At 48.8% G+C, this 24278-nt stretch overlaps 1 pseudogene; it reads right to left on the bottom strand.

Moving 5' to 3' along the window:
- Window positions 1-17859: 17859 nt before the first annotated feature.
- On the bottom strand, window positions 17860-22794 carry LOC124966260 (vomeronasal type-1 receptor 1-like; annotated as a pseudogene).
- Window positions 22795-24278: the final 1484 nt, after the last annotated feature.

The following is a 24278-nucleotide window of genomic DNA, read 5'->3' as shown; positions in this document are numbered from 1 at the left end:
GTACACTCCATCCTTTGATGTAAAGTTCCTTGATGGATAAACTAGACTATTTTGGAAAAATCCATCATGTCTTCTGGAACTGGGAGGAGACTGATGACCAAGGAAAGAGGGGGTCTAAGCAATGCCAGTGCTCTGTTCTTCCTGGTGGGGACACACAGGTGGGCATGCTTGTCTCATTTCCAGGCTCACTTGAATCCTGTGCACTTAACGTGTCTGAGTTTCATATAAAATGAACTGTAAAGAAAAGACAAATTCTATGATATGTCAAATTATTTCAGAGAGTGTACTGACTTGATTTACATTGAAAGGAATGCAAAGTAAGGTGGGTTTATGGATGTACAGGGATCCTCTCTAGGTAGAGGGTTTACTCATACACAGCAGGAATCATCCCACAGACTGGCAGCTTTTGGACTCAAATACTTCCTAGAAAATAAAGGAAGCATTTTTCTATTTCTCATGGTGGCTAGAGAGATGGTGCTCAGCACCATCTGCATCTCCAGTGGCCCCAAGAAGCACAAGAGAGACCCCTCTGATCTCTCTTTCTAGTTAAGCATTTACTGGGTTTTCCTAATAGTTTTCTTTACAGTATATAAATCCCCAGTATAGAGTTAAATCCCCAGTCTATACAGATTTAAGATTTTCTGTTTTATGTCCTCAGAGATGGTGGTCCCTCCGGGGCAGGCACCTACCATGGGCAGGCTCAACCTAAGTGCTCTGGGTACTGGGTCTGAGTGTCTCTCTCTGCCACTTGTACTGTTTCCTGTTTTGCAGAGGATGCCTGGGACACACAAGGGTAAGTAATGAGCTCCAGCTCACTGCACCATGGAAGGTTTGGGACTTGTTCACACAGTCCAGCTCAGCAAGCTCTGGACCTGCACACTCCTCCCAGCTGAAAGCTGCTGCATGTTCAGAGAACTTGCTCTGTGCAAGAAGTGGACCCTGGGCTCCCAACACCTGGATCACTCCCCAGTACTGCTGCAGGGGAGACTGAGTCACACAAAGGTGAAGTCACTTGAGGCACTAAAGGCAGGTCTGTTAGGACACAGGAGACCTGAGGCCAGACAGTCTCTCTTCCGTAGGGGCCTCAGAGGGAGTCAGCCTGTGCACAGATCCACCACTCAGCATTGCTCAAAGGCAGAGGGAGGGAGGACCCTGAGTGAGCAGGCTGACCACCCCAGCCCTGCTGTAGATCTGACTGGCTGGCTCCCTCACTCCTCTTCCCACTCTGCAGTGCCAGTCCACCCCATCTCACGTGCCCTGGACAAGGTGGCCGTGGTCACTTTCAGACCCTCTGCTCAAGGCAGGGGTGGGTTCTGCAGGATACCACGGAATGGCTGTCTCCCTCCCCTCCCCTTCCTTCCCAGCATGGGCATCTATCAGGAAGTGTGGAAAGATCCTCAGCTGAACCTTGGGGATTCTCAGGAAGGCAGTGCAGCAGCTGCCTTCTGCTCTCAACCCCTCTCCTCGGAACCCCAGGGCTCCCATACCTGTCCCTGGGCTCCACTCAGCCACACTTCCCAGGAGAGGGGAGCACTCCACACTTCCAGCCTGGCCCTCTGGGGAGGCTCAGACTCAGCTACAAGTCTGTCCTGCTTGCTGACAGGAGCAAGTGCTTTTCAGGGATGACCTCAACTCCCTGAGCAGACCCTGTCAGCCCAGATCCTGAGCAGGCTCACTCTGCTCTCTTGGGGGGTGAGGTGGGAGGATATCAAGACTTCCCCTCAGGTTGTGCCTCCTTCTGACCTGTGGGCCTGTCCTCTGTCCTTGACCATGCACTGCCAGGGAGCCAGCACCACACAGGCAAGTTGTCTGTACAGGTGAGTTCTTTTCTTGCTGGTCCACAGAATGCAGAGGGCAGGATTGTGTCCTGCAGTCTGGGTCAGGCTGCTATCTGCAGGGGTCTCCTCCCTTCCAGGGCCCAGGAGCAGCAGGGGCTGAGTGCCCACAGGGGGGGGACCCTCCCAGAGGCTGGGCAGGCTTGAGGGCACCTGTGGTGAGAGGCTCCCTGAGTCCCCTTCCTGGGCTCTTGCCCACAGCTGACTTGGTTCCCGCCCAGCAAGGCCCTGACCATCTCGGAATTGGCCAGCTCTCCATTCCCCCCTCCCACGGCAAATTCAGGCTGCTCAGTGGGAAGCTGTCACTTATCCCAGAATGTAGGGAATCTTGAGGGCAATATCTACAGAGCTCAGGGACATTCTCATGATGTGCATATTCACATCTGTGACTCTGGGTTCAGAGAGAGGTGATAGTTTCTGTCTCTACTTGATGCACCAGTGGCTAGTGAGAGGCTGTTTTTCTTTCATAGAAGTCAGGAGCAATAGGAGGTGTTTCTCATAATTATGTGCATCAAGCACAGAAGGATCAGATACCTGTAGTTCCAATTAAGAAGGCCCTAATGAGGTCTCTCTAATATCTCCCAGACTTCACCCACATCCCTACTGCTGCATTTGCACAGAAGAGAAATCCCATTTCTCCCAGGTCCCTCTGGGCTCACCTGGAGACTGGGTTTCTCACAGAATTGTCCCTTCCATTGTTGACCTCTCAGTTAGCAAACAGTAGTACAGCAGAGATTACATTACCTCCATATGAAGCATGCTACTTACAAGGATTCACGTGAGCTCCACTCCGTGCCTGGCATATTCAGACAGAGGCAATATTGTTGACTATTTTCTAGATATTAATAATTATACTTTATTTCATGACGAATTGTTTAAGGGTCTTGTAATATCATCCTAACACGGAGCAACTAGATCATCCAGTATTTCAATATTAAGGTAAGTTTGCTCTTTTCTTGCATTTTTAGATTTTATTTATGCACTCATAATATAGGCCTATATAACTTTAAATTGGATTGATGGGAAATTAATCAGCAGGAGAGCAGAACAGAAGATAGACTGCATAGGAAAATGGAAGAGGGACATGTTTGCCACATGCCGGCTGCGACAAGGGTGTGCAGAGGGGAATGTCACCTGCCCTCATGTGCGCAGCGGTAACTGTGCTCCTTGAGTTGGACAGCTTGGGCTCTTCAAAGTCCTGGCCTCTGGACAGTGCAGTGCTAGGACTGGGAAATCTTTAGCATCTGGGGACACAGGGACGTTCACCTGAAGGAGGTCTCGCCAGATGGGACTCTCATTCAGGGCTGCCATGAGATTCAAATCAGGGCCTGTACCAGCAGCAATGGGGGAAGTGTCAGCCCCTGGAAAGAGTTGCAGATGGTGCTTTTGCCACGGTGCCCACTAAGCCAGCTGTATCCACACCGCAGGGCACACTGGACCAGGCAGCTCCTGTGAAAGACAGGCCTCATGGTGACTGAGAGGCTGTGGATGTTGGGGAGAACAGTGGTGCACACACTGCCAAGAAAACCACCCTGTGAGTGTGTAAAGGGACCTCTGACCCTGGAAGTGAGGGACACTCCCCAGGAACTTGACAGATGGCTTCTAGAGACTTGGCTATTGGACTCGTCTTCATGTTCCAGACTGCAGTGGGCATCCTGGGCAACTCTACCTTCCTCTGCTGTGCTGTGCTCAGTGACCTCGCTGGGAACAGGGTGAAGCCCACAGATCTGATTCTCAGGAACCTGGTCTGGGCCAACTTCATGGCTCTCCTCTATAAAGGAGTCCCTCAGACAATGGTGGCCTTCGGCCTGGATCATTCCCTAGATGATGTCGCTTGTAAACTTGTCTTCTATTTCCACAGAGTGGCCAGGGGGGTATTGCTTGGCTCCACATGCTTCTTGAGTATCTTTCAAGCCATCACCATCAGCCCCAGTAACTCCAAGTGGGCACAGCTCAAGGTCAGAGCCCCCAAGGTCATCTGGCCCTCCCTGTGCCTGTGCTGGGTCCTGCACATGCTGGTGAATGCCCAGATTCCCATCAATGTGATGGACATAAAGGTGGGAGAAATCTTACTGGGATGTGGGATTTTGGTTATTGTGCTATCAGAAGTTCCAGGAGACAATTTGCTACATTATATTCAGCCCTGTTGGTCTCTATTGATGTCCTGTGTTTGGGACTCATGATGTGGGCCAGTGGCTCCATGGTAGTTGTCCTGTCCAGGCACAAGAAGAGGGTCCAGCACATCCACAGGTCCTTGCCTTCCAGGTCTGTTCCTGAGAGCAGGGCCACCCACAGCATCCTCGTCCTCGTGAGCAGCTTTGTGCTCTCATACTCAACCTCCGCCATCTTGAGCACATACATGGCTCTCCTGGATGAAGCCACGAGGTGGTTGGTCCACACCAATGTGGCAATGGCCATGTGTTTCCCAGCCTTCTGTCCCTTTCTGCTCCTTACTCACTACACCTCAGTTTCCAGGCTCTGTTCTTGTTGCTGCTGTCAGTTGACAAGCTGTCCAGGCACATTCAGAGAGCTCTAAGGGTTATGCTTCCTGACCACCTTCCATTTCCTGTTTCTTCTGGTTGCTGGATGGTGTCATATTCCCAGCAAGAGCTCCTCAGGACATGTGCCCATTGCAGAAGGCCCCATCCATCACTGGTTGTGAAGGAGTCTGGGATCCTGGCAGTGCCTGAGTCATAATGCAGACGCTGGCAATTGCTCTCCATGGTCTCCTTGGAGAATGAACATCACAGTGCTAGAGATCCAAGCTCTGGGGCTACACAGATGGTAGCAGTTGTGGTGAGATTCCATGGGCTGGGGTGTCCACCAAAGGTCTCCTCTGTAGTCACAGGTTAACCACAATGGGCCTGCAACTAGATCAGTGTCCTAGAGGTGGGACAGACTGCCAGGCCCCACAGGAAACAGGAAGAAGTGGGACTGGAGATGATGTGGAAGGAACAGAGTGGCCTAGGAAGCCTGAAGCCATGCCAGCATTGGATACTGCAGGGGATTTAGTGTCAGATGAGAGACTGCATTCCTCCATCCCAGAGGTCAGGCAGACCTCAATCAGAAGGACACCATGTCAGGATGGAGTGACCTTGCTGAGTCATATTTAGTACAACTGTGAGCTAACAATGGTCAGAATTGAAGGGGAGAAAGTGGTCAGACAGGTAGTGCTGGGGGACTTCAGACCTAGTTGTAGGGAAGACGGGTTCAGGTAAGGCTGGGTGTGGAGTGGAGCATCAGTAGAGTGTTGTGGGCTCGCGACAGGGGCCAGCATGAGGTCAGACATGAATCAAATTGTGGCCTCCAGTGAAGGTAGTAACTGGTGGCCAGAAATTTTGGATGGGGCAGGGCTGGGGCTGAAGCTGGGGCTGGGGCTGGGCTGCGGCTGGACCAGGACTGGTGCTGGACTTGATCTGGGGCAGCATTGGGGCTGGGTCTGGGCTGGGCTGTGGTTGGGCTGGCACCAGGGCTGGGCTGTGGATAGAGCTGGTGTTGGGATTGGTGGTGGTTCTGGGCCTGGGCTGCTTGGGGCTGGGGCTGGTGTTGCCTCAAAATAAAGCATGTCTTCTCTCCTGACTTTTCCTCACATCTTCCTCCAACTGCCAGGAACCCAAATCTGTTTCCCAGGGTCTGAGCCTCAGCCTGACAGCTTGGCAGATGAGAAGGGACCTGGTGAGTCACTGCTGAACCAGAGCTAGGGAGAGTGTGGCGATTCCTACCCACCTTGCTTCACACCCTCCCTGGTCTGGGAGCCTACCAGTGACCTGCTGGGCAAGTCCACACCATGCCATCTATCTAAATCTCTCTTTCTGTAAGTAGGGCCTGCTTCAGGTATCTCATAAAGAAAAGGAAGCAGATTTTAAAGACAAATGACTCCCAATGTGACTGAGTTTCCAGCACAGGCATGTCCAGGGATTCATCCTCATATTCAAACCTATGCATCTCTCTCAAACTTCCCTAAAACCTGCACATTTACACTGTACACCCTGAGTAAATGCTTCCCCCCCTCAGTTCCTGATTTATAATAAATCCTTGATTGGCATCTGTCAGTCCTCTGCACAATGTGCTTTTTGTGATGTCCTCAATTTCACATGCAGACGGTAGCTCTGCAGTCACCAGTTACCCTGCAGCCATATCCCTGGAAAGGACACAGCACTCTGGTGTCATAGAACCCACACCGCATCTGATGACCTTTGGCAGGCTCAGAGCTGTGACCCTGTCAGCTGCTCTCATGAGTGTTTTTCCAATTAGGATGCGATAGTTGGCAGCAGCGTGAGATGATTGTCTTTTGAGACAAAGACAGAAATGCAACACATTCAAGTGTGGGGGCAACTTGAAGGTAGTGATCAGAAGGAAGTTTGAGTCTGCAGCAGCCCAAGTAAAAATGAGTACAGAAGTCAAGTTAACCTGCTGTCAGTCCACCTTAGGGAGCTAGAAAAAGAAGAGCTAACTGAACCCAAGGCTGACTTAGGAAGTAAACTGAAAAGACACAGGAAATGTGGAAGGAAAATCAACAGAGATCATCAGCAGAAGGGAATGTCAGATGTTTGGAAGGATCCAGAAAATGCACAAAACTCTAAACTCATCAATGGAAAAACAAGACTCGAGTTACTAAGATCAGATGGGAGCAGGAAGGTCACTAAGGATGCAGAGAAATGCAAACACAATCCTGACGGTCACAGGATAGAGATCGGGCAGCCCAGGTGAGAGACTCAAAGGCCTGAAGCAGCAGAACCTTGGAGATTGACTCGAACAGATGCAGTGGATCTGGATATCTGTGCCAGGAAAGGGATTGGATCTGCAGGGAAGAAGAATGCGAGCCCAGGATTGGCACTGCCACCCTGGGTTCTTCCAGACACACAGAGAGACCAGTACCAGCTCTTCTCAAGGCCGCCCAGCTGAGGAGTCATGTGGTCACCACTTATGAGAAGCAGCACTAACTGCCCTAGCGCTGGGGCCCTCTTGCCCTACTGATCACCTGGTCACCACTGCCACCTAGCCTGCCTACCAGGTGACCTGGCACATCCCAGACTCCCTTGGATGAACAAAGGTGTTCAGGTAGTTGGCCACCATGCTGTGCCAGTCCATGGTGCCCAGACACTGGTTTCAGAGAGACATGACCCGTTTGGAGCACCTGGATCTGTGCAAGAGCCCTGCTCTCCTTCCTTGCTGAGTCAGTCTCATGTCCCCTCCTTTCCCATGGTCAGGACTTTGCACCTGGTTCTACTGCCCTCCGGGTCCTCAGCTATCCACAAAAATATTGAGTTACAAAATGACCCCAGGATGAGGGTTGGAACTTACTGTGCCTTTTGCTGAGTAGTGGCAGTTTTTAAATGTCTGTGATGAAAAGCACACATTTGTTTCTTATTAATACACTTTAATCACAGAGAATAACAGGTTTCATGCCACACACTGGTGCATATGTGGACCATATCCACCCCCCTTACCCTCCATGAATTTTCCCTTCCCAGCATCGGATCCCCTTCCCCTTCTCTAATATTCTCCCTGTTACGTTTCCCCCTTTCTAGACTCCCCATGAGGGAAAAGTTGGGAAACATGTCTTTGTGAGTCTCACTTGTTTTACTTAATGTGATGATCTTCAATTCCACCATTGTGCTGAAAATAACATGATTTTGTTATTCTTTATGACAGAATAATACTCCATTGTGAATTTGTTCCAAAATGTCTTAATCCACTCATGTGCTGATGGGACCTTTGACTGAGTCCATGACTCAGCTACTGTGAATTCTGACACACTGGGCACAGGTGTGCCCGTGTCTCCATGGCATGCTGACTCTAGTCCTTTGGGTACATGCCCAGCAGTGCTTAGCTGATCATATGGATGTTTTGCTTAGTATTTGAGGAACCTCCACACTGATTTCAATATGGGTGCATTCATTTACATTTCCACAAACTCCTCATCTCAACAACAATCATTGTTCTCTGTAATCTTGATACCTGCCATTCCGACTGGGGTGGGATGGAATCTCAATATAGTTTTAATTTCCATTTTCCTGTTGGCTAAATATATTGAATATTTCCCATGTGATTATTGCCTTTGATATGTCTTTTGAGAAATGCTTTCATGTTGTTTGCCCATTGGTTGATTTAAATTTTATTGGTGATGTGTTTTTAGTTCTTTATGTATTCAGTATATTATCCTGTGTTGGAGGAAGAGCTGAATAAAAGTTTCTGCCATTCTTTAGTAAAGGACAGAAAGACCATGCATGGTCATAGACAGAATCAGTATGGTTAAAATGATCATGCGCCCAAAACAGTACACGGATTCAATGCAATCTCCATCAAAATACCAAGGAAATTCTTCAGAGAACTGAAAAGAAAATCCTAACAGTCAAATGAAGCATAAAGACTTAAATAGCTAAAACACTCTTGAACTAAAAGGGCAATGATGGAGGAACTGCAATACCCAATGTCACAATACAGATCCATGGAACAAAACTAGCACTAGCGTCCTAGAAACAGACTGGGAGCTGGGAGTAGTGGTGCCCATCTGAGATCCCCACTCTGTAGGCTGAGGAAGGAGGATTACCACTTAGAGTCCAGCCTCTGCAACTTAGTGAGACCCTGTCTCAAATAAAAAATAAAAATGTCTAGGGAGGGAGCTCAGTGGGAGAGCACCCCACAGTTCAGTCCCCAGTACCAATAAAATAGAAAATAATTCCTCTTTTAGGATCAATTCTGCCATTGTAAGAAAATTAAAATTAAACATTGTGAATTTTTTATGAATTTCTTAACTGAATACTGATGCCTTTGTTCTTTCAGACCTACATGATAGTAGCGTGTACTTGGACGAATTCATACATGGAGTATGACTTGCTCTAATCAGGATCCCATTCATGGGTCGTACTTGATGTGGAGTTTCACTGGTGCATTCATGAGCTGTGGCTTTAACCTGGAGAGGTGACTGGTGTTTGGTTCAGCAGGAGTCAGGGAGGAGGGGTAGATGACACAGAGGGCAACCTGGAGGACAGAGGGAGATGCTGAGTGGCAGGAGGGGACAGGGGTTCTCCAGCCAATGAACAGTGTGTGTTGCTCCAGCCCCCAAAGCAGGAATGCTTTGCAGAGAAGAGTTCCTTCTGGATTTTCTGGGTGCAACTCACTGGTGAGAAGGTCACTAACTTGAAAGCAGAGCGGCTCACCCAGTGGGCACTTGCTGGCAGGACAGCGGGCAGAGGCTGGCCAGCAGTGTCTTCCCAGGAAGCGAGCCTCAGGATAAAGCATGGGATCTGTGGCCATCCCCCTTGCTGGAAGTGACTGTCACTTCACCTGTAACTGCAGTGTCACTCTGCACGAGGACAGAGCTCATCTGTTAAAGCAGAGGAATGGAGTGCAGTCCTGAGCTCTGTCAAAATCAAAGAGCAAAGGCTGCCAGCAGATGTAAGAAGACAGGTGGGGAAGCCAAGGCCCAGGGATGTGGGGGACGTTTAGAAAGGCTCTCACAGAAGGTGAGCAGAGGATTATGAACACACATGTGCACACAGGGACGTGGGGGTTACCGGAGGCCTGGGATGAGTCCACCAGGCTGCAGGGTTTCAAAAGGCAGAGCTGGAAGCAAAGATGGGAGTAGGTTCAGAGGCACGAGCAGCACTGCAGGGGTCAGATGAGGTCAGCGGACTTGTCCACCACTGAGACAGCAGTCAGGTGACTGTGTGGTGTGGGATTGAGCCCGAGACCTCCAGTTGCAAGGCAGGTGCTCTGCTCCTCTCCAGCACAGAGCAGGCAGCGAGCTCCTGTGGAACTAATCCTGGGACAGGGTCAGGAGCCTGTAGTTGGCCTGACAGGCTCACCAGGTGCTGAATTGAGATGCAGGTCAGTATGTGACACCACATGCCACCAACTTCGGTGCCCCTACTGCATGATTCAGGTCAGGAGGTGGCAGGTTTGAAGAGCTCCTTGCTCACTCTGACAGTGTTTGACACACCGCCTGTGTGACCTCATGCCTCTGATCCAATTTGATGAGTTCTAAATGAACTTGTACCAGAATGAGCATGCTTGTTCTCTGCTGTCAACCTGGACTGTCCCCATCCCTTCCCAGCTATATAAAAAAAATAAGCAAACTCATCCCAAGGCTGACCTTAGAGATCCTCAGTGGCATGATCAATATTTCAGTTAGTGTGCAGTCACGCCTCACGTGAAAACCAGCTTGGTCCAACACATGTGCCCTCAGACAATTTGGTCATAAGGGCTGTGGTGTCAGTAGGTGACATAGATTGTAGACCACTGTCCTCTGTGGTCCATGGTTAGCCAGATCATCAGTGTGCAGTGTGTGGCCATGCTGGAAGTGAGATATACCTCCTAAGGTGGATCCTGCATGAGATCCTCAGTACTCCAAGGCAAAGGTGGCCAACTCCATCAAGTCATCAAACAGATGAAATCAAACCACAACCACAGTTAAAATACTTTGGCTACCACTGCCAGTTAAACTCTTCATTGGTAAACGGGAGAATTTGTGGGTCCAGGGCAGGTGCAGCACTGGCTTTTCAACCCCAACTCAGTGCCTGGAGAGAACCTCCTGCATCTGCTCTTCCCTAAACTTCAGAGGAAACCACCTGCTAATGAACTGCCAGAACCATGGGCCCCAGAAGCCTTGAGCTGTGTTACTTCCATTTTGCTCATTTTTACAGTCCTTGCTCTTCTGGTCATCTGCCTTTGATCCATGAAGTCTGTGCCCCAGCTCCTCCCTTCTGCCTCCCTACAGAAACAGTTTCCTTCTGACTTCCTGAGGGCATTTCTCCTTGTGTTCATGCACACGCGTGTTTGGGTCTCCTGTGTGCTCTGGCAGGCACTCACTGGTCTGTATATGCCCATGTTCACTCCACTGTGGGGCTCCTGGAAGACTCTCTTAGGAGTCAGAGGTTCAGTTCATGGTCAGTTGACTCCATAGTTCTGGGCCCGAGTGAGGCAGGGCATCATGGTAGAAGGGTGTGGCAGAGGGAAGCAGCTCAGGACATGGCACCAGGAAGCAGAGCTGTTGCACCCTTCTCTTTATGGACAACACTGCAGGGTGATCAGACAACACTTGGTGTGGTTTGGGATAAGGGTTCCCTTTTGATATCAAGAATGATCACATATTTCAGAACGTCATCTTATGAACTTCATAGGCTTTCTTTCTCCACTAAAATTAGATTTTACAAGGAAAAATGCAATATAGAGGAGGGTGGGGAGCTTGGCCTGCTTGATCAAGCAGGGACTCTCTAAGAAGCAGCATTACAGAAGCAGGGTAGACTCACAGGACCCTGCTTAGCAGCTGAACCTGTAGGTGCAAAGCCACAGAGGCAAGTAGGGAGTTGTGTACTAGGTGTATGTCCCAGGGCAATGTTGAGATCTCAGAGCTCAGCCGAGCATAGGCCCATAAAATATGGCAGAAATGGGAAGAAGGGAGGAAGAGAGAATGCAGGCCTGCATTGGCGATGAAGAGTGAGGCCATCGGGTTCTCTCCATTCTGGTCAAGCCATAACCTGTTCAGAAGAGGATGCAGAGCCATGGCTGGGAAAAGATTCTGGATGAAGCTTTCCACATCTCTATTCTTTTTTTTTAAAATATTTTTCTCTAGTTGCTCATTTTTGTGTGGTGCTGAAGATTAAACCCAGTGACTCACACATGCTAGGTAAGCACTCTGCCACTGAGCTACAGCCCCAGCCCCTCCACTTGTGTATTCTTAAACTACTCCCTAATTCAAGACAGTAAAGGTTTTTACTTGTAAGCCAATTAACCACAACAGGAAGGTTGAGAAGCCCTAGGAAGGGAGGTCCTGCCAGGGGCAGAGGTTAACTGAGCAACCAGGAGCTTATCTGAAAAGACCAGGGTGGGGGAAGTCTCAGAACCCTACCTCCCTAGAGATAAATCTCTTCTAAAAATATCCAGAGGAGAAAATGTGCTGTCCCATGGAGCTTCTCCCAAGGAGCATCCCAGGGACAAACTACTGACCCGGCTTCCTCCCTCTCGTAGGCAGACACTGGAAAACATGACTGCAGGTGACCAAGTTCAAAGAACAGAGAAAGACTGTTACTTCAAGTGGTTTCAAGGCCAGAAAAATAGGGAGAAAAAGGCAGGACAGGTGGAGGTGCGCCATGGAGCCCTCCTTATTCCATAAGAGAACAGTGATGACTGCTTTCCTGAGCTCGGGATTGATCCTGGTCACTGATATGCCCAATTTACACCAGTAGGTATGTTCCAGCTCTGTGATCCCCGGGCTCTGTCCAGGGTTTGTTTGGACAGTTTCTGTCCTGCAGCCCAACTCCCTTAGGACTCCACCGAGGAACATCAAGAGTGCCACATGCCATCCTCCAAGGAGGTGTGTCCACATGCTCCTCAAGGCACACAGGTACAGCATCTTCCCATTCCTTTTGGGTTCTGGTGGCAACATATTCCTCATTAAGTGTTTAGATATGACTTCAATGATGTCACTACCTACAAAGCAACCGAGTTTCACAGGGTTCCCTCCAATGTGACTCTAAAATCTGCCTTAACTAAGTTCAAGAGGCACCTGTCAGTGACCCCTGAGCCTTCTTCTCTGTAGACTCTGACAACATCCCCTCCCTCCTTCTGAAGGCTCTGGCCACTGGTGATGGGCACTGTTGAGGGAAACATCTTCATTTATGTAGATAGTTACACCAAAGATTGAGGCATAAATATTTAAAATCATTAAGTCTTGTTTTTGGATGATTCCTTTAACCAATGTGAAGTGCTCTTCTTTATCAGTTAGCCTCATGTTACACACCATGGAAATAGCCATCCCTGGCCACAACACCGAACTCTGGAGAACAGAGTGTCCCATGAAACCTGAGCCTGTGACCCTGAATCCAAGCTCCCTGCAGGGCTTTAAGTCATGTCAAGATGCCCACAAGTACAGCATCTCCAGCAGCACCTTTAGACCCACACCTCTGGAGTGGCTGGCCTCCCGGTCTCAGTTTCTTGCCCATTGCCATGGTTTGTGGGAGGTCAAACCTGTCCCAAGACACCTTGTCTAGCTATGAAGTCCCCTGAGATTAGCTGGGTGAACAGCAATGAGAACTTGGGGTTGCTAACCTCATATGTGACAGAGCTTGGTAGAAGAGTGCTACTTCCCACCCCCAGCCAGCAGGTCACTAGTCAAAAGGGACGCAAGCAACAACAGACTTGCCAAATTACAGGCAGGGATTCTAGGTTTGGATGCATCCAGCCAAAAAGTAGACCTATATTCTTTATTATAAACTGATGGGACAACATCTGAAATACCCCCAAAAGAAAAACGACTGTGGAAGTCTCTTCTTCACAGACACAAACATACACATGGAAACAGAAGTGTGTACATCTGCAGAGAGTACACGACCAGAACTCCCCAGGACTGTCATCCTTGACAGTTGTGGACAACAATTCTGATAATTGAGCACACATCTCAACTTTCCAAAAGGTCCCAAACAGCCTGCGCATCCAAGGTATATCATGGTCTCCTTGAACAAGTCTTTTCAAAATTCCAATCTGACCCAGGTGTGGGGGTCCACAACTGTAGTCCCATTGGCTTGGGAGCCTGAGGCAGGAGGATTGCAGTATTCAAATTCAGCCTCAGCAACTCAGCAAAATGCTGTCTAAAGTAAAAAATAAAATGGGACAGGGGATGTGGCACAGTGGTAAGATGCCCCTGGTTTCAATCCCCAATACCTCGTCCCCAAATATCTAACCTGACAATTCCTCTCTAAATGAGTCTCTTCTTTCCACAGGTTTCAACCTAATACATTTTATATCATGCCCCTACCTCCTAAGGACTGGAGAAGGAGGAACTCTGGAGTCCTGGGATCAACTAAGGTGGACATCCTGTGGACCAAATATCTACTCATCTGACACAAGACTGGTTTGAGCCTAAACTTCCAGAAGAAAGTTAAAAACACCACACAGGTCAAGTTCAGCTGCACACATTCTGGTTTCAGTAGTCCTGCCATGTTGACTGGGGAGTTTTTATTGGCTTCTAATAGAGGTCCAAACCTCTGGGTAAGCCATCTTCCAGATGAGTCCTGAGACCCACATACCCAGTGCCCCAGGTCCACCACGTGGATGTACGTCCATGTTGGAGATATGCTCCCAGTCCAGTACCCAGAAGAGAGCTCCCCAATGCAGGATTTTCCCACAGCAGATCACCCTACTCCAGGTAAAATCCACCCCACCCCTCTGTGTCCCTGATGTACTGAATGAGGCTCTGACATTCTTCCTTTGAGACTGAGGAGATATTGGTTTTAGGTCTCATCTGCTTATCCCAGGATCCTTATGGACTCCCTGCCCGAGGCTTACTCCCACTCTCCCAGGACGAAAGGCAAGTGCATTAGTAGTACAACTCGGTGCTTCCAGAGATGCCTGCTCATGGTGTCAGCCTCTCAGTCCCCAGGGAGTGACCACTCACTCCCTGGTGGTTTTCAGGTGTCCATCACAAACTCTTCACTTGCATCTCTAACCAGGACCTCTGCATCCTCTTGGTTACAAATAAATACCAGGAATCATTGTAGAGCCTTGACCCAATCAGCAGGTCGTGCACCTCCAGAACACATGTGTGGACCTGTGCCTTGACCCAAGAATCCAGCAATCACTGCAAAATTGACTTCTGTCTCCATCATTGGTCAACTCATCAACCCTTCTATTTCGATCTGTAGATATTAACTGTCTACAGACTCTTTCTTTCTTCTTTTTCTTCTTCTTATTTTTTTTTTTTTTTTGGTACTGGGGATAGAACTTAGGGATGCTCTACCAATGAGCTACATTCCCAGCATCCCCAGCACTTTTATTTTTTAGTTTTGAGCCAGAATCTAAATGGTAAGGTGTAATGAACATCTTGAAAAGGGTCCTCCTACTCAGCCTCCTGAGTGGCTGGGATCACAGCGTGGCCACCTCAACCCATACTTTAGACCTTTGTAGTTCTGCCAAGCTCCACTGTTGCAGGTCCCCGCTTTTCATCTCTATTTTCCTGGCTAATGCTCTAGAATTTCAAAAGTTATTTGAAGGATGGATACCACGGTCTCCTTCTATTTCTTTTGTGCTTCTACCTTCCCCTGAGAAGCAAACTATTCTCTCTCCTGCTTGGGAAATTACATCCTGCTGTTTAAAATATTCACAGTCATCACCTCAAAAATTCCCCCAAATGATGCCAAATAACCATGACACCAGTAGTTTCCTGTGTGGTGTTTTTAGATTTTGCTGTCAGTGCCCATTAACCATGGGGAACAATCACAGTTGATGATTTCCTCATCTCCTGCAGGTGAGTTCCCAAGGAGCTGCCTTTCAGATGCCAACTGGAGATCCATGTCATGACTCCATACATCCAATATGGTTCTGCTCTGAATGAACACGAGTCAGATAACCAGAGACAGCCTCCAACCCCAGAGCCGAGGAAACCACACCATTGGATCCCAACCCTTACTCTGCCTCTCCTGAGGAATCCCCACTAAAGGGTGTGGCCTGGGCTTCCCCTTCCCACTCTGACCACCTGGTGCATCAGATGTGGAGGGTGTGGAAGGTGCAGGAGGTCAGGGACTACAGTGAGGCTGCAATGCTCCCCTTGGAGTGCCAACAAAATATTGCAGGAACAGGAAAAACCAAGTGCTGAGGAGCGAATGGGGCTACCAGGCTCACTGGCCCCCTGTTGGTAGTGGCACCTGTGTAAGGAAGGGCATGAAGCCTGAAGCTTTTCGGGGAGGACATAAACCCACCCAGAGGAAAGAACAGTGTCCTGAGGGTTGCGGGATTCCTGAAGCAGTTTATAAAATGCTTTTCAAGAAGTATGCACAGAACTGAAGGTGGAAAAGGGTTTAGTTGTAAGTTCAGATAGAATCCCTTCTGAAGGATCAACACAGTGTTCAGGAATGCTGGATTAGAAAGGAAATGACCAACACAAACAGACCAGGCAATAGGAGTCTCCCCTCAGATGAACACTCAGTGTTGTGGGTACTGGGTGACAGGGCAATGTCCCATTGTGCCAGGACAGGGACACCAGGTGAGGAGAAGCAGGAAAGCAGGGTACTGGGCATACGTGCTGCAGGGTGCAGTGGGCAGACCAGGGTGTTCCCCAGACGCTCCTGAGCCCCACGTGGGTGAGCTTGGTGCAGAGGGGCTTAGACAGAGTGAGGGGTGATGGAAGTCCCTGGACTTGCCCATAGTGCTGATTGTGCATGGCAAAGCTCCTTCCAGGGTTTTAGATACCCATGATAGGTGTGGTGTCTTAGGCAGGGTTTTTCCCTTAGTTTCCCTGGTCAGACATGGGGTGTCAGAACTGTTTCATAGGTGCTTGCTGTTTACACTGGGAAGTGATACCAGCAAGGGGGCAGCATGGAAGGGAGTTTTTGGGCCCTGGGTTGGAGGTTCTCAGGCGAGGTTTGCTGGTGTGTCCTTGTTCAATGCAGATCCTTGTCTGCACTTCAGAAATGTGAGATGCAAAGCAATAAACTGTATACCGAGTTCAAATCTGGTAAAATAGGGCAGCAAGAATGACAATTTCCCTCGTACACTGTTACTTTAAAGTAAACAAGAGATAGTCATAGAATATGTGTTTTTATATAAAAAACAAGCGATGCATAAAAATGGGTTTAATGATGTAAGATACAAAAGTTCATAATTCTGATATTAACTAAATAAAAACTCTTGGCACTTCAATAACTATATTTACAGATGCTTGTTCATATATTTAAAGATGTAAAATATTAAATATGGGGATTTTTTTTCTTCTTTTTTCTTTTTTTTTAGCAGAGAGGAGATTGCTCTTCCTCAGATAGACCTTTAAACAGCAGCTTTTATTCTATGTAATTTTGTGCATGAGAATTCTCATGTGGGTGAAAATAGGCAAGAGACATTTTGTAAGAGTTTAGAGACTCAATGTTATCCATTAGAAACTGATCATGCTTTTAAGGACAAAGTAACACATGATGCACTTGAATAAAACCAGCCTTCAAGATTTTCGGTGTTATTAGCAGAAACAAGTGAAACAAGTGAAACTACTTTAATTATATATATATGACCAGAGTGCTCTACCACTGAGCTGCTCCCCCAGCTCTTTAAATTTTCATTTGGATACAGGGTGTGGCTGAGTTGCCCAGCCTGGATTGAACCTGGCACTCAGGCGACTGGTCAGGATGCCAGGATTGCAGACCTCCCCAACACACACAGCATAGTGAGCACTGCTCAGTGAGGAGGTCTGGGATTTCCATCACCCTGATTGGATTCCTGCACTGTCTGTCACTTAAACAGCCACTCAGATTTTCTTGGCTATCCTAGGTGAAGGCCCAGAACCTTCGCTGGCCCTACTCCCTGCTCACTACATCTGTCTGCATTCCAATCCCATGAGAATCAGCCCACTCAGTGAGCTGCACTTGACTTCCTAACACCAGTCATGCAATTCATTTCCCTCTGCCAAAAATGTTTGCTCAAAACTCCTTTGGAAAACTATTTATCACCATAGTTAATAAAAATGGAATGTAAATTTCAAGATTTTTGAAACAAAAGATTTTTAATATCCTCACAAGAAACGAATGATGCTATTGAGATGTTGGGCATGTAGGTGACTGACTCTTTATATAAAGTGTACAGAGATCAGAACATCACATTGTATCTCTGAAATACACATAATTATTTGCCAAAGAAAATAATTAATTTAAAAAGAAATGATACTGAAACACTAGCAACAAAATGGCAAAAAGTCTTCAGTGAGTTTTCATAAGACTTTAAAGAAAGAATTTCCTTATCTGTAATCTCAACAATTTCTTCTAATACACACTTTAAAATATCCTAAACTTCCCCAATTGGAAACAGGGTCAGATCCCTGTTTAATTATGTGCATGATGTCTGTGCTTAGTCTGGCCTAGGGCTGAGGCTAGAGGAGATATTGCCACCTCCTGTGCCATAGGGTCAGACAGTCTGAACTGAGGGATCTTCAATATGAGCAGATTCTGACATGAACATTCAAGTACCTCAAGGAGAACAGACCCCTTGCCAGGCGAGTGGATTAGGAGACACAATTTGTCCTCACTCGACAGTGAGAGAGGAACTAAGAGACCCGGGTGTCATTGATGAGGAGCACAAAGGGGCTGAGTGCTGGGAAACATGAGGCCACCAGCACGGAGCTGCTCACGACCCACTGGCCTCTGTTTGCAGCTAGGGTCATCCACATGGTCAGTACAGTGTAGACGGAGTAAAAGGAAACAAAGGAGCTCGTCAGGATCAGGATGGTGCGTGTGGCCCTGACCTCATGGGAAGGTCTGGGACTGTGTACATGGCTGTGAATGTGCTGGACTCGCTGCTTGTGCCTGTGCAGGAGGAAGACCATGGAGCCACTGGCCCAGGCCATGAGGACCAGACTCATCAAGTCAGGGGAAAAGTATAAGATTAAATGTAAGGTGCTGTGACTATATTCTGCTGACCATGAACAGTAGCCATGACTCCCATCTGCACTGAGATTTTCCTTATTCTGTGGGCCATTCACTAATAAAGGCAGAAATGAATTTATGAGGAGATGCAGGGTCCAACAGAGGAGACAGCAGGAGCCGATGCACTGTAGGGATCTGATCTTTAGCGAGATCCATCTACAGATTCTGGGGTTGAGCTTAATGGCCTCGAAGCCATTGAAAAGGCACAAGGTGCTGAAGGAAACACCAGTGCTTACTCTGTAAGAATAGAAGACAAGCTTACATCTCCTATCATCCAGGAAATGTTTCCGTCCCAAACTTGCCAGAGTCTGAGGTACTCCTTAAGAGAGAAGAACAATGGAATTGGCCAGCACCAGCTGATTGAGAATCAAATCTGTGGGTCTGAAGTGATGTCTGGTGAACAAGGTGAAGTTATAGAAGCAAAGGAGGGAGAAATTTCCAAGGATTCCTTCTCCTGTGTGAGTGAGAAAAATAAATCCCATATCCATGCTGAATGGATCACATCAGCAACTGGAGTGTGGGTAGTTCCTAAAGTTAGGAGATAAACAAATGAGAGTAAATGTGTCACCATCAGGACAAGCCACAACGTAATACTTACCTAAACTAAATACTCTCACGTGAAAGAGACGATGACTTTCTGCCCACCTGCTCAAGCAAAACATAATAAAAACCTGAGCTTCACAAAACTCAGTCTCCAACTCCCAGGTGATGGTGAGAGTGATGGAGAAATCTGTGCATTGACATGGGTCCCTCCTCAGGGTGGAGGGTACCCAGCAGGTGTCTCTGTAGGGAGAGGAGGGGGAGACCTGTGTAGAGACATGGGTGCCTTCAGGGTGGAGGGTGCCCAGCAGGAGTCTCTGCAGGGAGAGGAGGGAGAGCCCTGTGCAGGGACATGGATGCCGTCAGGGTGGAGGGTGCCCAGCAGGTGTCTCTACAGGGAGAGGAGGGGAGACCTGTGCAGGGACGTGGGTGCCTTCAGGGTGGAGGGTGCCCAGCAGGTGTCTCTATAGGGAGAGTAGGGGGAGACCTGTGCAGGGACATTGGTACCTTCAGGGTGGAGGGTGCCCAGCAGGTGTCTCTGCAGGGAGAGGAGGGGAGACCTGTGCAGGGACATGGGTGCCTTCAGTGTGGAGGGTGCCCAGCAGGTGTCTCTATAGGGAGAGTAGGGGGAGACCTGTGCAGGGACATGGGTGCCTTCAGGGTGGAGGGTCCCCAGCAGGTGTCTCTATAGGGAGAGTATGGGGAGACCTGTGCAGGGACATGGGTGCCTTCAGGGTGGAGGGTGCCCAGCAGGTGTCTCTACACGGAGAGGAGAGGAGAACTCTGCAGGGACATGGGTGCCTTCATGGTGGAGGGTGCCCAGCACGTGTCTCTGCAGGGAGAGGAGAGGGAGACCTGTGCAGGGACATGGGTGCCTTCAGTGTGGAGGGTGCCCAGCAGGTGTCTCTATAGTGAGAGTAGGGGGAGACCTGTGCAGGGACATGGGTGCCTTCAGGGTGGAGGGTGCCCAGCAGGTGTCTCTGTAGGGAGAGGAGGGTGAGGCCTATGCAGGTACATGGGTACCTTCAGGGTGGATGGTGCACAGCAGGGGTCTCCTCAGGGAGAGGACGGTGAGACCTGTGCAGGGACATGTGTGCCTTCAGGTTGGAGGGTGCCCAGCAGGTGTCTCTGTAGGGAGAGGAGGGCAGACCTGTGCAGGGACATGGGTGCCTTCATGGTGGAGGGTGCCCAGCAGGTGTCTCTGCAGGGAGAGGAGGGGGATACCTGTGCAGGGACATGGATGCCTTCAGCGTAGAGGGTGTCCAGCAGGTGTCTCTGCAGGGAGAGGAGGGGGAGCCCTGTGCATGGACATGGATGCCTTCAGGGTGGAGGGTGTCCAGCAGGTGTCTCTGCAGGGAGAGGAGGGGGAGCCCTGTGCATGGACATGAGTGTCTTCAGGTTCAAGGGTGCCCAGCAGGTGTGTGTACAGGGAGAGTAGACACAGCCTTGTGGGCTTTAGTGGGTTGTTCTCAAGCATATATTCTGTAGGTAGAGATAAGACCCAGACACGTGCAGCATATATTTTTCAAAATATATAAGGACAGAAATATTAGGGCAGAGACTGGGCACGATGGAAGAGTAGAAACGTTGACTTTGTAAAGTGATCATATCTGTATTTAATAGTACAAACATATGTATTTTCCCATGATTCTTTAAAAATAGTATACACAACCATGTCAAAATCAATTTTCAAGTTTAAATGAAGAAATCACTTGATTATCACTACGTTGTTCTATTTGTACTTACCTGAAATAGTGCAAATAGTAATTTTTTTCCTTTTTCTGGGGACAGCAGGTTCCATGGTGACTGCAGGAACCCATCCATCACCAATTTAATATTTTACTCGAGACAGTGTCTGGGTAAGTTTCCCAGGTTGGCCTCAAACTTGTGATCCTCCTACCTCAGTTTCTCAAGAAGCCAGAATTAAGGGCTGGTACCACCATGCCAGGCTTCAGATAAATAAAACACAGAAACATATATGAAAATTACAGCCCTGGAAGAGGAAGATTAGGCTGTGGTCCACAATCATGTTTACAAATGTGTTATCATTATTCATTTGAAATATATAAAAGTCTATTTACAGAACTGACAACCAACCCTTTGAGTATAATTCAAGAATATGTGAATAAAAATTTAAGTAACTCAAAACCACATAGCATTGGAGGAGTTAATGCAGGCAGTGCATAAGTTTTGAACACATCTGTATTTCCTATTTCTCTTCAGTGAGACATCTAGACATTGTAACCCACTAATCCAACACGCTTGCTTTATCCATTTTTATCTTGGTAGTCATTTAAGTGTAATGGTAAACTTTGATGAATATTTAATGTACAATATTTGAGAAAACGTTTTTCTCTTCATACTCACATGTGAACACTGAACAAATGCATTGGAGTCTTGGGTAGGGGCTGCTCAGTATGGAATAGAAGTTGGAGGTGGGCAGAGGAGACCCACCTTGTGTCTGGCCCTATTCCTCGAAGGGCAGCTGGTTGATTTCAAAAGGGCAGAGGGGAATAAATTATGTTGCTTACTTGGTCAGGCAGGGGTGAGTTAGGAGACACCTTTCTCCAGGTTCCAGATGGAGGAAAAGTTATCTGGAAGGAGCCTCACTAGAGACGCTGGCCTTGGGAGCCTTGGGGTGGGAGGTGCAGTCGCAGCGCACACTCACATCCACCGTAGGCTTGGGGGTTTGTGCAGAGTGTCACAACTGATCTCTTTCCAGCATCTGCAAGACAGAAGGCAGTTTAAACTCATCAGTGAACTACAGCCCCATGATAGTGCTGAAACTGTGAGGCAGAGTAAGCACAGCAGAAGGGAGAACATAGGGATGGCTGAGAGACCAGGCCTGCAGTGCATCCGAGGGAGCAGGGGGTCAGGCTGCAGCAGGAGTCTTCAGGCTGGCATGAAGTCAGGTCCCTATCAGGAGCCTGGGCCCGTGAGGCTGTGGTGTGTTTTCAAATTCTGACTGATAAATAGGTGCTGAAATTCACAGGGAAAGGAAAGTGGATACACGGGATCAGAATAGGTGCCCTGAGTCCTCAGGGAAGGACACCCAACTGCCCATCCAAAACATCCATGGTGAAAATGGGTGTTCTTTCCTGTTTCATAAGAAAATGTTTGTGGGGATATTCAGAATAAAAGATTGATTCTGGGATGGAAAAGCAGCATAGCACTTCACAATCTGTCTACAGGCTGGGATGCCAAGTGGTATTACAGTCAGACCCAGACACTCAGGGTCCCTGGCTGGTCTCTCCCTTCCTCTGTCCCCATCACAGATCACACACATTTCCCCAATCGCCTTTTCATCCTCGACACAGGAAACAACTGTTTTAACTTTTCTCTAACCAAATGTTTGTTGTCCCTCTAGAGAGGAGAGTAGTTTTAGATTTAGCATTATGATCTCCCTGGGCTCTGCCTCCTCTCCCTGGGATCAGAAGGAAGGAAAGCAAGAGCCCATGCCCATACCCACACCTTCACCTGGACACCAGTACCCACTGGGGACTCACCTTCCTTAAGCTCACCTGGGTCTGCAGAGCAAAGCTGCAGAATGAGCAGAGAGTGTTAGTCATGGACCAGTGAGGACATCTCAGAGGGAGGTCAGAGCAAGAAGGAGAGAAGAAGTGTTTCCTGAAAGAGCTGCTGTGAATGTGTGTGTGAGGTGGAGAGTGAGATTGGGAGAGGAGAGAGAGAGGGAGAGGAAGGGTGAGAGGGACGGTAGAAGGAAGGGGGAGAGGGAGAGGGAGAGGGAGAGAGCACTGTCATAGTTTCATGTCCAATCCCCTCTGGATTCATGCTTCTGTGTCTGATACTGCATTTGGGGAAGACTCCTTCTCAGAATCTGGGAGTGATATGAATGCATGGACACTTAGCTGAATGATGATGTCTGTCAGTGTTCTCAGGCAGCATTGTGCAGGTGTGGCCAGGGAAGGTGATAAAGGTCAGGGACTCCATGACCTCACCACTTTGCTGGGAAGTGTCTGTCCTTTCACCTGCAGGTGCAGTGACAGCACCTGCATCGGGACTGGAGGTCACCTGAGGAACACGAGGCGAGGATTCTGCATGTCTCTGCAAGCCCTTCCCCATGAGAAGCCCCTCAAGGGCAGAAGCAGGTGGGACAGGCTTCACATTGGCATAAGCAGAGGTCCCAGGGGAGGCTGATCAGAGCACACAGGGACCTACCTACTGAGAGGGGACATGGAGCACAAGGCTCTGGCTGGATTTCAGCCTCGTGGAAAACTTGGGCTTCAAAGTATGATTGCTGAAATCCCTGGGGACTTCTAGGATGCCCAAATGAACAGTGGACAGCATGTGAATTTAGTGGAAAGAGAAACCAGAGTGGTTCAAGTGGGCAGAGTGACACAAGGACATATCCTTTTACTGCTCCAAGAGTGCTTCAAGGTCCCCTCCCTCTCCCAGCAGGTGAGGCACTCTTCTGTGCAGCTGGGATTCAGGAGACATAACAATAATGTTTCCCATGGAAAGTGATTCCTGTTGAGTAAAACAGACCAAATATACAAAAGTAAGGTACCAAATGGTACACATCTTGTTCAAGCAGGACATGCACACAGTCAGGTGAAGACAGAAGAAGGGGCATTCTGCAAGGTGCGGTTTTAAGAACGAGCATTCTGCCAGGTGTGGGCCAGGGGGGAGCATTCTCATTTGCACGACAGGGAGGAGCATTCTTGCATGTGAGGGCACAGGGAGGAGAATTCTGCCACGTGCAGCATAGGGAGGAGCATGCATCCCGGTGCAGCACAGTGTGGAGCTTTTGCCAGTTCGAGTACAGAGGAGAATTCTGCAAGTTGCAGCACATTGAGGAGCATGCAGCTAGGTGCAGAACAGAGAGGGGAATTCTGCCAGGTGCAGGGAAAGGAAAGAGCATTCTAAAAGATGCGGGTGAAAGGAGGAACATTCTGCCAGGTGCAACACAGGGAAAGAATTCTGCCAGGTTTGGGCAAAGGGATGAGCATTCTGTCAGGTGGAGCACAGGGAGGAAAATTCTGCAAGTTGTGGGTACAGGGAGGAACATCATGCCAGGTGTAGGTACAGGGATGAGAATTCTCCCAGTCGAAGCACAAGCAGAGCCATTCTGCCAGGTGTGGGCACAGGGAGGAATATTCTGCTAGGTGCAGGCACAGGGAGCAGCATTCTGCCAGTTGTGGGCAAAGGGAGGAGCATGCTGCCTGGTGTGGCAAAGGGAGGAGCATTCGGCAATGTGAGGGCACATGGAGTAGTATTCTGCCATGTGGAGCACAGGAGGAAGATTTCTGCCATGTTCAGCACAGAAAGCAGCATTCTGCCAGCTGTGTTCACAGGGAGGAGCCTTATGCTAAGTGAGGCACAGGGAGGAGCATTCTCCCATGTTCACACAGAAAGCAGCATTCTGCCTGGTGTGGCCACAGGCTGGGTCATTCTGTCATGTAGAGCAAAGTGAAGAGCATTCTGCCAGGTGCAGCACAGGGAGCAGCTTTCTGCCAGGTGCGGCACAGGGAGGAGAATT

This window comes from Sciurus carolinensis, chromosome 16 (assembly GCF_902686445.1).
Source record: "Sciurus carolinensis chromosome 16, mSciCar1.2, whole genome shotgun sequence".
Lineage (NCBI taxonomy): Eukaryota > Metazoa > Chordata > Mammalia > Rodentia > Sciuridae > Sciurus > Sciurus carolinensis.
This window is presented reverse-complemented; position numbering and strand designations above follow the sequence as displayed.